Below are 16,038 nucleotides of genomic sequence, written 5' to 3'. Positions count from 1 at the left end.
TCATTTCCCATGTACATACATATACATACTGCACAAACATCTCCAATTGTGTTCACAAACAAACGCGCACACACACACACTACAGTGCATGTAAACTTTCAACCCCTTCCTTTTCATCCATGTATAAGTCAGAGCCAAAGTGCAGTGTCTGGAAAAACTTTTCCACCCTCAATCGGCACTTCATACGTAAATCTTGGCCGGCACTTCTGAGGAGCACTTTCACTCACGGTCAAAAATTGAGGAGGAGGAGATGGAAAGAGGGAGACAAAATACAAAAAATGAAAAGGAAAATAAAAAGGAAAGGAAAAGAGGCAGAAGTGAGAGAGAGAGAGAGAGAAAGAACTGCAAGAGTAAAGGCCGGAGAAAGTTTAGAAAAAAAAAAAAAAAAAAAAGACAGTGAGAGAAAAGGAAAGAGGCGGACGTGTGAGAGACAGAACAGCAAAAGTGAAGGTCGGTGAAAGTAAAAGGTGCTAGTAACAGCAAGGAAACAAGAATCCAAGGGAGTAAAAAAAGTCTGAAAGGCAGATAATCTAAAGACCAACAGACTGACAGAATAAGACACAAGGCCTTTTTCCCCCCAAGATCTGTTTCCAGTGGGCGTGAGTCTAGCTAGCTAGCTAGCCTGAGGGCCAGGGAAACTAAGTGCTTCATTTCAGCCTGTATTTCCTTTGGCTCAGCTATAGTGACAGCTCCTGGAAACTATTAGAGGCATGAGCAGGGCCAGAGAGACTGTGTGTATGCGGGTGTGTGTGTGTGTGTGTGTGTGAGTGTGTGTATGTGTGTAGTCCTGGCTAAGTGCAACTGATACTGATCAATAATACAGCGCTATGTCATATCAAATCAATGAAACCTCTCTCTAAAGCGCGCTAATAAAATCAGTCAATCATCTCCATGTCAGTCTAAAATAATGGCCTATTCCTCTTGGCCAGCCATCCTGTGAAGCGTACACACACACACACACACACACACACATATACACAGAGGCCTGCCTTGCACAATACGCCATTGTGCTTCGTCCTCAGCAACTGGAAGGACATGGCTTTCTCTCACTGAATGCTGAGTGATAAGAGTGTTCAAGCCATGGGGCTGGCACGCACACAGGCACGCACGCACACACACACACACACACACACACAAAGCTGACCACCCAAGCAGAGTGAGCAGAAGCCCCAGAGTGCATGAAGATAGACAGAGGGATTTTATGATAAAACAGCAACTAACAAGGGGGTGGAAAAGCAGAAACTGCTTCATTAGAAGTTGTTAATCAAAATCAAAGTCAAATCGGCCTGAAAAATCACACAGGCCTTGAGACAGGTAGAGAAAGGGCCAGATAAGCAGACAGGCAATGAGCCAGGCTAGCAGGCGTGCGTCCATTGGGGCCTAGATATGAATCCAATCTGAATATATGAATGAATCATAACACTCATAACGGGAGATTAATGAAAGGCCCCGCCTCCCACTGTGCTGCCCACTGGTAGGGGGAGGGACCTGTCAATCAAAGAGACAGGACAGGCCTCGCCGAGACTGACTGATGTTGGTGCAAAGTCTCAGTGGGGGCAAGAGAGAGAGACAGGGAGAAGAGAGAAAGAGGAAAGAGAGAGAGAGAGAGAGAAAGGGAGAGACACAAGGGACAGAGAGAGAAAAAGGGAGGGAGGGAGGGAGAAAGACATTGAATAGTGCTGTCAACAGACAGTTCAGAGCCAAACACTGGGGAAGACTGCCAGACTAGTGGCCATGGCAGCGGGGCTATAATGAAAGACAGAAGATATCACTGTAGGACTTTCTCTCCCCTCCCATTTTTCACTCTTCCTCTTCTCCTCTTCTCCTCTCATTTCTCTCTCTTTCTCTCCTTCTCGCTTTCACACACAGTTCTATTTTTCATACCGAGGAGGCTCTGTGTGTGTGTCATTGTGCTATCTCAGCAGCTAGGGGAAGGCAGCCCTCGGGTAATAAATAGGAACTCAATTTGTGTGCGTGTGTGTATGCGAGTGCATGTTTGTGTGTGTGTGTGTGTGTACAGATAATTGTCTGCAACAGAGAAATGGGAGGAAGCGAGGAGCGTATACAGTATGTGTTTATGTACTGTGTGCATCTCTGTTAGTGTTTCTCAGTCTTTCTCTCCCAGATTTGAGACCATTAAGCAGCCATAACCACCGCTCCCCAGCCCTCCTGCATGGTGATAACAAGCCTATAGGCTCACAGCTCCACACATCCCCCCACACGCCTACCTCCACCGCCTGAACCAATCCAACACCTCCCTCTCTCAGATTCCTTGGATGGCGTCCAAAACAACGGAAAAAACGGGGGGGATGGAGGGGGTTGGGGCACGGTGACAGCATGCAAGCAGAGGAAGGGACAGGGGATATAGGGGGGAAAAACATTAGCCATCGTCTTTAACTCCTCATGTGCTGGAATTTTCTGTCCCCATCCGCTCTTGGCTATCTAGCCTTTTACCCCCCAGATGCTAGCGGGGCCTACCCCATCTGGTGACTGCTGCTGCTGTCACAGAGGATGAGAGGAAATGAGGGATAAAGCGGAGCAGAGACAAGGGAGGGGGGATATATGACTGTAAGTACAACAACAACAACACGTTTGCCCATATGGATTTATCATCTACCTCATTTCCTGCAAGTCAATACATTAGGGATGGGTGCAGATTAAAATGTTCTCTGGGTCACCAAAGGTTGGACAGCCTGGTAGAATAGTAGTAGTATTTTTCATATGAAATGATATTATGTGAATTTAGGCACAAACACTGGCAGAGTGTATGAGAGAGAGGGAGAGAGAAAGTGCATGAGAGAGAGATGTGTGTCAGCTGATGTAGTCAATGCCAAAGTTAGCCTCCCGTCTGAACTCTGTGCCCCCCCCACCATTTCTTTACCTGACTCTCCCCTTCTCTCTCCCCCTCTCTGTGTTGCTGACACCAGCATCTCCTCAACAGTGACCCTGGGGTGTCGCTGCACTGGCTACCAGCATCAGGTTTCCCCTGGCTGGCAGCATGACACTGCAATTAGGCAAAATATGTCCTGTTTTTAGGTTACTGACCTACGAGGGCACGGTATGTCATTCAGCCTTCCCTTACATTGCAGGGACTTGGATCGACTTGAGTGACATGACGTAGCCAGTAGCTTAACCAGTAACTAACTTCTTTACGTTCACTTAGCTGCTGTGGCAGCCGTCACAGCTAGAAAAATATAACTAAAATAAAAAGTCATCATCTGGCCCTGTTGTTCACCCCTATCCCTCCCAATTAAAACACAATCGTCTATACATCGTGATATAAATATCAAAATAAGAGCCATTCTTCTACTGGAGCTAATCCAAACCAGTGGTCCTATATTGCCTAAGTGGCTTTGCTTCAGAAAACAGGGTCGAACAGAAAAACAGCCCAAGTCACACAGAGCTGGAGCTGCAGGGAAATTGTGCATAATTTGCACAGCGAGGGAGGATGCCTCTCTTTCTGAACTGCATGAAACAGCTCCATAACCAGGGACTGGGGCTGAGCTATACTGAAGAAAGCATTAAAACAGGAACACACTGTACAGGAATGAATAAGCTGGGGACACACACACACACACACACACACACACAGTCACATGAAGACACAGACACACACAGGGTAGTTTGATGTGCACAGGCAGGAGGCAGTCTGTCTGATGCCTGTCGTTTTCCGCCAGGGATGCAGAGGAGGGGGAGGGAGGGGGGGATGAGGAAAGAGAGGAGGGAAACAGGCAGAGGATGAAAGCAGAGGCAGAGCAACACCAATTAAGAACGACAGCAGCCGGAGAGCCAGACGGGGCACAGAGAGAGAAAGAAGAGAGACTCTGTGTAGGAAGAGGAGAAAGACGGAGAGAATCCTCACTGGAGAATGGAGGAGTCGAAAAAAAATAAAATAACCAGAACGAAGCACTATCGAGGCTGGCAGACAGGGAGAGATGTGGGGGGAGACAGAGAGGGAAGGCATGGAAATATCCGTGCACCTTGATAGCTGGTACCTAGGGAAGCAGGGAGAAAAACGGGGGTTGAGGAGAGGAGAAAAACCAGGCGAGGGTGATAGAGGGATAGAAGAGGCACAGAGTGAAAAGGGCAGTGCTAGTGCGTATAGCGAGAAAGACAGAGAAAGACAGAGAGAGAGGGAGAACTTGAAAGGGAAAGAGCTGCGAGGCAAATACACAGCTTCACGTGTTCTGAAGGGCTGATGGACCAACCGCAGACACAACACCATTCACAGAGGAGAGGAAGGGGGAAGGAGGAAGGAGAAGAGGAGTGACTTTCCTCCCTCAGCAGAAAAGCAATATGGTCAGGTCATAGCCACAGAATGTGGTAAACCCACTCTCCTCCACCATTACCATCCATCCAGCCACCCATTCCTGCGGCATTAGGGAAGCCACAGGGCTCTCCTGAGCCTTATTACATGGAACATTATCATGGCCGGTCCTTACCTAGGGAGTAATTCCCCTATAGCTGCTGCTACAGACCCCAACGACTATGCACAAGTACGCGTGGGTGTGTGCGCGTGCATGTGTGTTTACTCGACCTGAACGGCTTGGGGAAAACAAGCCTGTAAATTCCACAGCTGATAAGCAGTAATAACAATGTTGTTGCTGTGTGTGTCTCTCTCAGTCTCACACACACACGCACACACACACACACACACACACACACACACACACACACACACACACACACACACACACACACACACACACACACACACACACACACACAGACAGTCTCACAAGCTGCTTGGTTTGCAAGCATTCTGTGCATACCAGCTTTGCTTTAAGCAGGTGGAAATTGGCTTGTGAAAATATATAACACCCTTTATTGGTATTAGCCAAGAGCACCAGGCTGTCAGCTATAGGTTGACCTAGACCTGCTCCATAAATTAAGAGTCTGTAAAACAATCATATTCTTGGCTGGTAGGATTTGTAGATGAGGGACTGACTAAGTGTGAATGGGTGGGTGGGGTGGGGTGATGGAGGGAGTGCAAGGTGGAGCAAGAAGTGAAAGAATCAGAGAGAGAGGGAGAGTCAGAGGGGGGCTATAAATAACAGCTTTGAAGTTTGCCTCCAGAAAATTAGCTCTCAGTGTCTTGGCTGCTTCCTCTGCCAAGTCAATATGAAACTTTAACGTGCTGGCAGCTCATTAAATAGGAAAACAACACAATGCACAAGACCAAGCAGGCCTGCTCTCTGCCAGCCAATAGAGCTAAAGCTTATTGAATTCGAGAAGCTGTCGAGCGGTGTGTGTGTGGGTGTGCGTTCTGCATATGCCTGCTTTTTTTTTGCTCATTTGTTTTTATGTGCACGTCTGTCTAGTGGCTTAGAGGCTGTGTGGTGAACTCCTGTCTAAAGCTGCAGATGGGTACGAAGTACTATTAGCATTAATACAATGCCTGACCTCTCATAATTAGCCTAGAGCAGGAGTTCTTCAAACTTCTTCACCCAGGACCCAGTACATCTCAACTTGTGCTGGCATTCATTAAGATATACTATTGTTACTTAAGCTACATGGGGATCCAACATAACAGCCCCTTTTGTGTCCAATCCCAGAATCTCTTTTCCAAGACATTTTGGTGGTCCTGTATAGCTCATTGGGTAGAACACAACACTAAACCTGCCGGGGTTATGGAGGTTCCATTCCTACTGGGGCCACCCATGATAAAAGTGTACTCACTCGTGGTAGTGTAAGGCGATTTGGATAAACACATCCACCAAATAGGGGATGTTGTATTTTGTTCTTACAATGACTTGTCTTTGACTCGTCATTCGACAAAAAAATGATGCGATACAGTCCGTATTTGCAGGCTGCTGTTGGTCAACCAGGACATTGTCAGGGCGATGTGGTCAAGACAGGGGTGTGACAGCAGAGCAGAAAGTGGGCGGACAGAATTTGCTTCCATTAATGGATCGATTAGGAGTCTGGTTCAACATAAGCAGGGACTGAAAGAGAGTTTCTAGACGACACACAAACAGCAACCAATAGGCCTGAGTGGTTTTCTACTGCGCAGCCTACCTCCACTGCCGCCATCAAACTGTCAAAATCTGTAAAGCCAAACTAAACAAACCTGACATTAGAAAAGGACACACACACACACACACATGATGCATACACACAAAGGCTAGGAAAAAGGAGCCAATCGGCTGGGCTATACTCCCTCAAGGTTACTTTGACATTGACTGCCTTTCACTGCCAACAGCAGTGGTGAGCACCCCCCCCCCCCAAAAAAAAAAACACACACACAGACACGTCAGTCAGCAATTCACAGGCTGTCAAGAGCGTAAGCAACAACACACACCCTGAAAGAGAGAGAAGTGCTGTGTTTAGTTGTGCGAACAAAGCCAACTCTGATGTAAGAAAGACAGAAAGTGAGCAAGAAGAAAGTCAAGAGTAGAGAGAGAGAGAGAGATGTAAGTGATGGGCTGCTTCCATGCTGCTGTAGGGAGGAGGGTGGGACTACAGAAATAAAGACAACCCCTTTAAGACTGAAGGGAAAGAAGAAAGAGTGGGGGATGTTTTTTGGACTAAGATGTGATGAAAATGTGCCAATTAGGTTTGAGGTTATTCAAGTAACTCTCGTGCATGTTGATTCACATGAGTGTTGGCATATTCCAATTAAAAAAAATCATCTAGCCTCGTTGTATGCTAATCTAAAAACTTTGCTTTATACAAGAGACATGAGCCTATAAGCGGGGGTTGTGAAACTTCAAATCTGGGATCCAATTGAGAGTCTCTTTTCCTGGGATCAAGGCTCATGACAACTTCTGCTATAGCCACCAGAAATGCATTTTAGCTCACAACTCATGAAATACTGACCTACAGTTATTTAGGTAACATAACATTAGGCAACAAGACACTGTATGATGTGTTAAGCTTACCTGACACAACTCCTGTTTAAATACCCTCCACCCACTGATTTTCAATTTCATAGAATTTCTATCACCATATAATAAATCCTTTCGATTATGTTGTTAAACTGTGTATAACCACAAGAAAGGCTATTTTGTAATACAGCCAACTGGGAACACAGAATATACAAGTTCTCAATCACCACAAAAATGTTCTGTTGATAATAGCCAGTAGGTCCGTTTCATCAAAAGCATGCCAAATATGACTGCCACTCGTGCCAGCAGACTGACTCAAAGTGGGCTTTAAAAACAATCAAAGTACACAGTAAAATTAAACACTTGAACTCCATTGAATGTAGTCAAGTTGATATTAAAACAGTCCATACAACAAACAAAAGACCTGGACTTACTAGCCTAAGCCTCAGTGTAGGGCCAGGCAGCGCACACTAGTGCTATTTACATAGCCTTAACAAGGAGCTTGGAAAGTGCTGTCGGGCCTAAGTCCCATTACATAATGAGTAAGGCTGTCTAATGTTGGTTTGGAGCTTGGAAAAGGGAACATTGTATGTTGGAAGTCCTGCCTGTCTCTCTGTCAGCTTCCATGTGATGCCTCTCTCTCTCTCCAATTAGCCGACATGGAACAGAGGGAGGGAAGGAGGCCCCCACCAAGCCTCAGCACACTGGACATTCCCCTGGACCCCTGCCAACACTCACAGGCAGCAGCTCCACGGCTCCAGCTTCGCTTCCCCCTTCCCCCAGCTTCCATCCCGGCCTGGCTTACCCCTGGTGGGCCCCTAACCCCCCACCCCCCTCCCTTGGCACACAGGCCGGACCAGGAGGAGAGAGCTACACAGACCCCAACCCCCCCCCCCCCCCCCCACCACCACCACCTCTAACACCCACCCACACCCTTATGTTACAGCTATCTAACATCAGGGAGGACCCGACAGACTTATAAGATCATCTTCATATGCCATACACACGCACACACAAAAGAAAAGAAACACTGCACACACAACTGACAACAAAAAAAAACATGAATGTAAAAATCCTGCTGAGCATTTGGAAGTGTAAATGACATATTGATTCTGTTTGCTTTCAGGGCGATGTCCATCCAACTGAGGAAATGGCAAGTATTGCTGGCTTTCTAGCTACCTACTGCCTACTGTTACTACTGCCAACAACGTAGTCAACATAAATCTCTCTCTCTCCATTTAGTACAATGCTCTTAGGTCACACCAAACATAACAGCTGCCTGGCAAGTCTTTATCCTTTATCCCCCCCTCCCAAACACACATGCAATTGAAAATAGCTCTCAATAGAGCAAAGGGGGAAGAGGGTAATGGCTTTTGCCAGACAGCCCCCCCCCCCCCGTTGAATCCAGCTGATTTCACTGTCAACACCCCCCTACTGGAGCAGCACCCTGCGGCAGTGTTAAGCGTGTTATCTATCAGGACTGTGCCAGTTGTTTTAAAAGCCTCATAATCACAGGCTCAGTAACTACCACGGCCAGGCCTGGGCTAAGGTCAATGACTAGGAAAAGGGATAGATGACACAAGCCACTTTTCCAAAGCACGACTAAGTGGGAGTGTGTCAGGACCATCGCAAAGTGTCTGACATGGGATTGAAAGACCCGCTTGTTTATTTGAAATCACAGCCCCTGGGCAAATAGGCTAATTATTGTATAGCGCTACAAAACAGAATCACAGAAATGCTGTTTTGGGGAAACAGTGACATAGGGCTGTAACAAGCAGGCCCAAGCCCTCACAAGGCATATTTGGCCCTGTAGTGGAAACCAGGCTAATGATAGCAACCCGAGGACTACACTAGTGCTCATGTTTTGTCTGTGAAGGGTCAGACAAGGGGAAGAAAGCCTTGGGTTTCCTTTCAAACAAATGATCCTGTCCCTTTACTGATAAGGGATTGCAGATGGAGTTACTGCCAGGGTTTGTCCTCGTGGCTTTGTCACAATACACTCTAATCAAAACAACGTCTAGATGCCAACAGCCTACAGCCTGGTTGGATCCAGAGACAAATGGGTTATGAGTCTACTGCTAGTGGGCTGCCAAAATGGCAAAAGTAGTAATATAATTCAATGAGTCTGAGTCCCAGTATGAGATACTGAATTTCTCATTTGGGTCTCTCTGCACTGGGAAACATAAAGAGTTAGCCTATACACTTGTAAAATGTTTTAATAACAATCTCTCTAGGCCTAGATTTGCCAATGCTGGCATAGATTGACACATTAGCCTTGTTCTCCCAGTGGTTAATTTATGCATTCCCTTGAGAACACCAAATAGCAACAGCAGCCTTTTGTACTAATCCCTGGGCTACAAACATTTGTGAGAAGGATCAAAAAGGAGAAGCATGGCTGACATCTTCATTGCAACAACACATGCCTTGTCCCCCCCCCCCCCCCCCCCACCAACGCTGGTGACCTAATGCCCGCACACACCCCACACCCCCAATTTGCCCTAGTGCTCTGCAGTCCAGCCACCTGCTGTGGCTGCAGTGGTGGTAGCTATGGTGCTGAATGCGACGGTGTCTGGGAAGAGTAAGCCTGACCGTATGGCACTTAAGGAACTAGCCGACTCCCTCTTCCACTAACCGGGCTTTAGAGCTTTCTTCTCCCTCTATTCTTTCTATTCTACAAATACACACACACACACCAGAGGGCCCCTGCAACATCTTTTCACAGCGACCCCCCCTTTACTGCTCGCTCTGTTCCCCTTCGGAAAGATGGGCGTGTGTATGTAAGGGAGGACCCTTGACCCCGGGCAAGAACAGGGCTGTGTGTGCGTGTCTGTGTGTCAGCTGGGCGTCTAGGGCATGCAGGAGGCACCTCACGACCTGATTAACAACTGCAGCGCATTAACCAACTGCCAGGGCCTTGAGCTTGACATAAATGGTCACACACTCCCACGGTAAGCGTGTTAAGCATTCCATGCTGCGTATTCAAAAGTCAATCCTCACACAAACACACATGTAGGCACTATACAGGGGGCACACACACAAACACGCATGTAGGCATACATGCGTAGGTATATACGTATACACACACGTGGTTATATACACACAAATGAATGCACACGCACACAAGCTCCCCATCCGCCTGCCCAGTGTACACATGTATGCGTGTGTGCCACTGCTGCTGCCGCGCATTTTTCATTTCATCACCCCACTGGTGTGTGACGATGGAGATAAGACGGCGGTGACAGAGATGTCAGAGAGGGGAAGGAAAAGGGGGTTAGAAATTGAACGGGAAATTATGTACTTCAATTAAGACACGCGGAGGAGATATTAAAAGCCATACTCCAGTGCCCGGGGACAGGATGCAGGAAGGGGGGGATGCAATGGAAGGCGACAGTTCAATCAGAATCCCCGGCATTCTCACCGAGCGAGGGGGTGGAGGGAAGGAGGGAGCGAGACAGGACAGCTATGTTTAATAATGTACTTGGAATTAGTGCGGTGGAATGCACCGTGCTGAAACAACAGTCCGTAAGCTGTATGATGTGATACAGCTATACAATGCACCCAAACCAACACTTAACAGGACTGACAGGGCAATGATGGGGAATCTTAAAAAGGTGAGATTGTGTCTCTGCCACTTGAGAAAACAGTGCAGACACAATGTGACAATGTGTTGGCACAAAGCAAAACATTTAACAAAACTAGACAGTCCTGCTGTCATAATATACTTGTATCATGTCGACAAAACCATAATCGATAGCACTATGCAATCCAAACAAGCCTATTAGCGCAATGTAACACTTCAACAATTACAATAACCTTTAAAAAGCCAAGGCTGCTCTCTCAATCCCTTCAAGAACTCCTCACATTACACACACACATGTACTGGATTTGATCCCGTCCCACTCAGCCAATCATAAAAGAGCTATGATATAACACCGAAGTTTCCAAACATTTTCACATCAAACCCCTCAAAATAAACCACGCTTTAAGCCATGGACACCCGTTTGATAAGAATTTGTTTGAGGGAAGCTTATCAGAGAAGATTTTTGTTGTTGGATATGATTTGGTAGACAACTGCACAGCTGTCTATGTAGGGGGAGATAACACTCAGAGGGGTATGTGATCAAATAGTCATTCCTATAACGTCCTCTTACTGACCTAACATCACAGGAAATAACAGTTAAGTAACACTATTCCTCATTTTTGCTGGGGACCCCCTCAAAGACCACTGGGGGTCCCTGGACCCCACTTTGGGAACCCCTGATGTATCCCTACCGCTCGCCTGCCTGATGCGTCCGTGACTCTAACCAGGGGCAGAAGGAATGACAACATTTCATCCGTGGAAATAGAAACATGAGAGTATGAAGAAATTGCTAAACTGTGGCGAGGTACATTGGCAGAAATGACGGTATCTAACGGATATTTTAATGATTTGGAAACCCAACTTGTCCATGCTTGCTGGAGTAACGTTATGATATAGCGCTAAGAATAATGCTGTCGCGATAGGCAGTAAGTTAGTTAAATTTGTCAATTTTCTTATTTACAGCACCCACGTAGCTGTACAATCCGCCCCCTTCCCAATGCATTCTTGAATTTCAGTCATCCAGCAGCAATGGCAATCATGTCAAAATATTACCAGAGGAGAGCTATTTATATGATTTAAACTTACCTGGCGTTAACCACAGCTTTGGCAGCTTTCAGTGAAGAGTTGGTGCATGGCAGAAAAATACGCAGAAAAGCATTCTCCGATGTCTTTTCTAGAAAGTTACCCGTAAAGAGATGGAGCAGAAATTCAGTCGCAGTTAAAGAGTCAGACTTGGCAGATTAGTCGACTGCTGCTGGAGCAGCTTGGTGACAAAATACCGAGGTAAACAACGGCTACTCAGCCAGATATACACAGCAACTCATTTATGTTTAGAGCAAAAAATGCCGTGAAATAACACTCGCGTGAAAACAGTTTGTTAAAACGTCACGATATAATAGGAGGGGGCGAAGCACCACTAAAAACAAAAACAAAAAAAAACGCACAGGAATAAATTGTCTCTAAAAAGCAGCTAAAATGATGTTTGCTAGCTGGTTTGGCGTTAGTCGTCGACCGTAGCAAGGTTTTGCAAACCAAAGAAATCAGGCAGTTTTCGTTAAAATCGCCGATGAGTTCTCGCGTATTAGAACAAGCCGACGGCGTAAGCCAGCCAGCCAACTTGTTTTAAAGTGCAAAAGAAATGTTTTTTGTTTAGGTCGCCAGCTGGGCGGCTAGCGGCGGGCTGGCTACCGCAAACGCAAGTTGAGAAACGACTCCGGGGAAATACATTCTGTGTGAATCCAGACGGTGGAGCGGACAGTCATGGTAGGCGTTCAGTGAGCTCTCGTTGACAGTGGTCTCGCAGCCATTTTGTTCAAACTAACAACACTGCAGTCTCTCTCTCCTCCTCCCAGAGAGCAGACAGACCAGGAAGTGGCTCCAGCGACGTCACTCCCGACCAACCAAAACACCAGGCGTTGGCTCCGCCCCCCGCCCCCCTCCTGTTCTCCCAGCCTTCAGCACGCTGCCAGAGAAGATGGACAGGCAGCTCATATTTCTAAGGTAATTGCTGAGGTATGGAGCTAATAGCGGTCGCTGATTTGAGCAGCTTTCTGATGTTTTATGGCTAATTTGTTAGTCTAGAGGCACTCACCTCGTCACACTGTTTTCTATGCGTATGTTTGTGATAGTAGGATTTATGTATGTCAATTACACTCAATACTCCCTATGAAAAACAACTATGGTGATGCTATTATAGATTTTGGAAAGATGCTGTATAAATATCACAGCAAAACTATAAATTATACATCCAATAGGAATATTGTAGGAATATTATATGAGTGATAAAATTCCCTATAGGAGTAATGCTTCATAATAATATTTCATAATAATATTTCCTAATATTAAATAATATTATAGCAACTTTATATGACAAAAATAGTGCAAAAGAGTCCACACTGATGTGGTAAAAGCCTACAAACAAAGCATGGTGTAGTGACCGCACTTGGAAATATAATTGCATCATGAACTTTTATTAAGGAAATTCAAACCAGGATGAAGACTTCTTAAAGGGGGCGCACCAAGTTCTTCTACCCAAAATGACCTTTGTCAAGAATCTCTTGATCACATGATGTCCAGAAGCACGGGGCGATAATTTCAGGCTATTCACCGAATGATGGATGAGGTCGCCCCGGTGCCCCCTGAACCGCGTCTGCAGCCGTCTCGGAGAATGAAAATGCGGCCCCTGTCCATTCTCTGCGCTCCTTTCTCATGGAAATGACCGGTCCATACACAGACACATATACACACACAACACCCACACACACACACACTGTGTGGTGGGAACAGGTCAAGGCTGTGGCCCACAAAGGGGAAGGCTGACCAGTGAGAAGCCTCTCAGCAGAGCTCTGGGCTCCCATGCATCACAGGGAGAGACTGCTAATGAGAAAGCCAGGGGCCCCGGCCAAAAGTCTTTTTTTCCCCCCTTTTCAAGGCAAGATGCCCAGAGCTATTAAAACAGCAAGCTCCGACTGAATGGAGAAAGCAGATGTTCCGTACTCAGGGTTAAGAGAGGTGAGAGCGGAGGGGAATGCCTTCAGAAACGCCTTGAGGGATCTGTAGCTCACTGTGGATCACAGACTGTTAAACTGTATGTTGGAATTTGATGTTTACGTCACTCAAATAGTTTGTGTTCGTGATCAACATCTTGGATCAAAGTGAATAGAATGCACCTGCAGGCAACATGGAGTCAGCCATTAATTACATGCTAATGTAAAATTAAGCTCCTAAATTGCATGTAGCTTGACTCTCCTTGCCGGAGCCTCCTGTGAGTTATCAAAGAGAGAGATGGAAATCTATGCAGCACAAAGGACAACTGAGACTTGAAATAACGGCAATGGTGTGACATGATCTTAGAGAACAAAGGGAGGAACAACTTAGGTGCGTGTGTGTGTGTATGAGTGTGAGAAAAGGAAAGACAGAAAGAGTATGTGTCTGTGTGCCTATATATGTGTGTGTGTGTGTGTGTGTGTGTGTGCGTGCATCCCTCCTTGTGCACTTCCACTCTCCGACTCATCACAGCTTTTCTTTTAGGTGTCTCTGGGATGTTTCTTTGACTCCACCAATTTCCCTAATTGCTTTCACATTTAAGCAGACTGCTGACAGAAGCGAGCCAATGGGAAAGGTCCGCCTGACATTCTGATAAGAAGCAGCCCAGACACAAGCTGTAGGACTGCAGCGAAGGCAATCGCTCACTCCTTCTCCACCCAGACAATACACTTCTTCTCCTCCTCCTCCTCCTCTGTCTTTCCCTATTCTCTCCTTCTCCTCTCCTCTCTCCTTTATGGTCTTTTTTTTTTTCAGCGCACTCTTCTGCCTTTTGTTTTAATTCCAGTCCAATCACGAGCCGCGTTCCGCATAAGGTTTTAATTTCAAGCCTGCCGCCGGAGTCTGCCAGACACACACACACGCGCACACACGCACACACACACTCATGCGTGTACGCACCCACACGTGAACGCATGTGCATGCACCAAACCACACACATTCTCATGCATACCACACACACATGCTCACTTATACCCACATCACAAACGCAGACACACTCGGGCATGCGCATCCGCACACACACTTGAGTGTTATGTGGCTGCATGCATATTTCATGCATGTGCTCTGTGGCTACATTTTATCATTTAAACATGCTTCCCATGAGAGAAAGTATCTCCATCCAGAAGCATTAATAATCACACACATTCATAAGAGGCAGGCACATCACCAGACAAATTACATAAAAAGAATCCCAACAGGCTTCATTTTCGCTTCAGAAGTCAAAATATATTCCATAGGTTCTGATTAAACATCAGCTAAATTTATGCGACCATCAAATGAATTTTCAAAAGTCACAGTCTACAATCTATTTTTTTTTGTGGTTTTTTTTGCTTTGCTCTCAAACACAAAGCCCCACTCGGAACGCACCGCCTTATCGTCTAATCTTGCGGAATTAACCAAACAAACATGATCTGAGGAGTCGCCAAACATTTCATGACAGCGACGAACCAAAAAAAGCAGATCTCGGGTTTTAAATCCTCATTCCCCAGACGTTGCATCTGAGAAGAAGACATTTATAGTTTGCTGTCTGATGCAGAATGACTGATGACTGGGGGGTGGGGTGGGGGGGGGGGGTGTCAGTATTTTGGTATTGATTATGAATACGCAATCATCCGCTCACAGTCTGGACTTTATGCATGTGAGTAATCAAAATGCAGACAGCGGGGCTACTGTCACCGTTGCCGCCGCCTCGCTCAAAGTGACATTTCCAAAGGCATGACTTGACATATGCAAAAGGCCCCGGCGTGATGATAATTCCGACGGAGGAAGGAACCGAACGAAGCCATATTCTAACTGCGCATGAAAGGAGAATCCCGCGACGGACGAGAACTCCTAATCACGCTACTTCAAGGCAAACGCCGCGACGAGTACTTCACATTTGAGCGTTTGAGCCGAAACAGTTTTTGTGAGCCGTTTCTCGCTCTGATTAGCGACGTGATTGAAGTGCCTATCCATTAAAAGAGCGGCGCGGCGCGGTGAAAAACGCTACCGAGCCCACGAGACGGATCGGCGTGCGGGCTATTCATCTCCAAGGTCTCCGGCGCTGTAGCGGGAGAGCGCGCGCCGGTAGCCGAAGGCAGCATGGCAGTCCAGATGAGGAGGAGGGATCCTTTTCATTAGCTCTCATTAAGATTAAAGAGTGAATCACCCTGAACAGAGGAGGGCCTATAAAAGCCCAGAGATAGGGAAATATACACACGCACTCCCACACACACACGCATCCGTGCATATATGTACAAACACATGAGCACACACACAGTCTACACACAATAATACATGCAAACATGCATGCAGTCACATAGCTACATTTGTGCAATCTAGACCAAGGCAACAAAATGTTTCTAATCCTCCATACTGCTGTGCTTCTATATAGTACATAATGCATTATGGGGGAGGCACAATAGCAAGAGGAAACATACTATGGAGGGGCTGGTAAAGGGACGGAGCTGGGGTGGGGTTGGGGTTATGCAGCCTCTGTGTGTGTGTGTGTGTGTGTGTGTGTGTGTGTATCTGTGTGTGCTGTACGGGTGGAGGGAGGCAGAGCGGAGCGTTGTGGTGCAGTAGGACAGCGTTTCAGAGCTGTGG

At 46.6% G+C, this 16,038-nt stretch overlaps 1 protein-coding gene across 1 annotated transcript in view; it reads right to left on the bottom strand.

Annotated features, from left to right (window-relative positions):
- tnrc6c2 (trinucleotide repeat containing adaptor 6C2) overlaps nt 1–12,210 on the bottom strand; it is a 58,198-nt gene extending 45,988 nt beyond the window's left edge. The window contains exon 1 of the mRNA XM_078282818.1: nt 11,494–12,210. The gene's annotated coding sequence lies outside the window, so the exon portion shown is untranslated. The remainder of the gene's footprint in view (nt 1–11,493) is intronic.
- Nucleotides 12,211–16,038: the final 3,828 nt, after the last annotated feature.

This window comes from Centroberyx gerrardi, chromosome 3, assembly GCF_048128805.1.
Source record: "Centroberyx gerrardi isolate f3 chromosome 3, fCenGer3.hap1.cur.20231027, whole genome shotgun sequence".
In the NCBI taxonomy this organism is placed as follows: Eukaryota; Metazoa; Chordata; class Actinopteri; order Beryciformes; family Berycidae; genus Centroberyx; species Centroberyx gerrardi.
Note: the sequence above shows the minus strand (reverse complement) of the source record. Positions and strands in the feature narration are given on the sequence as shown.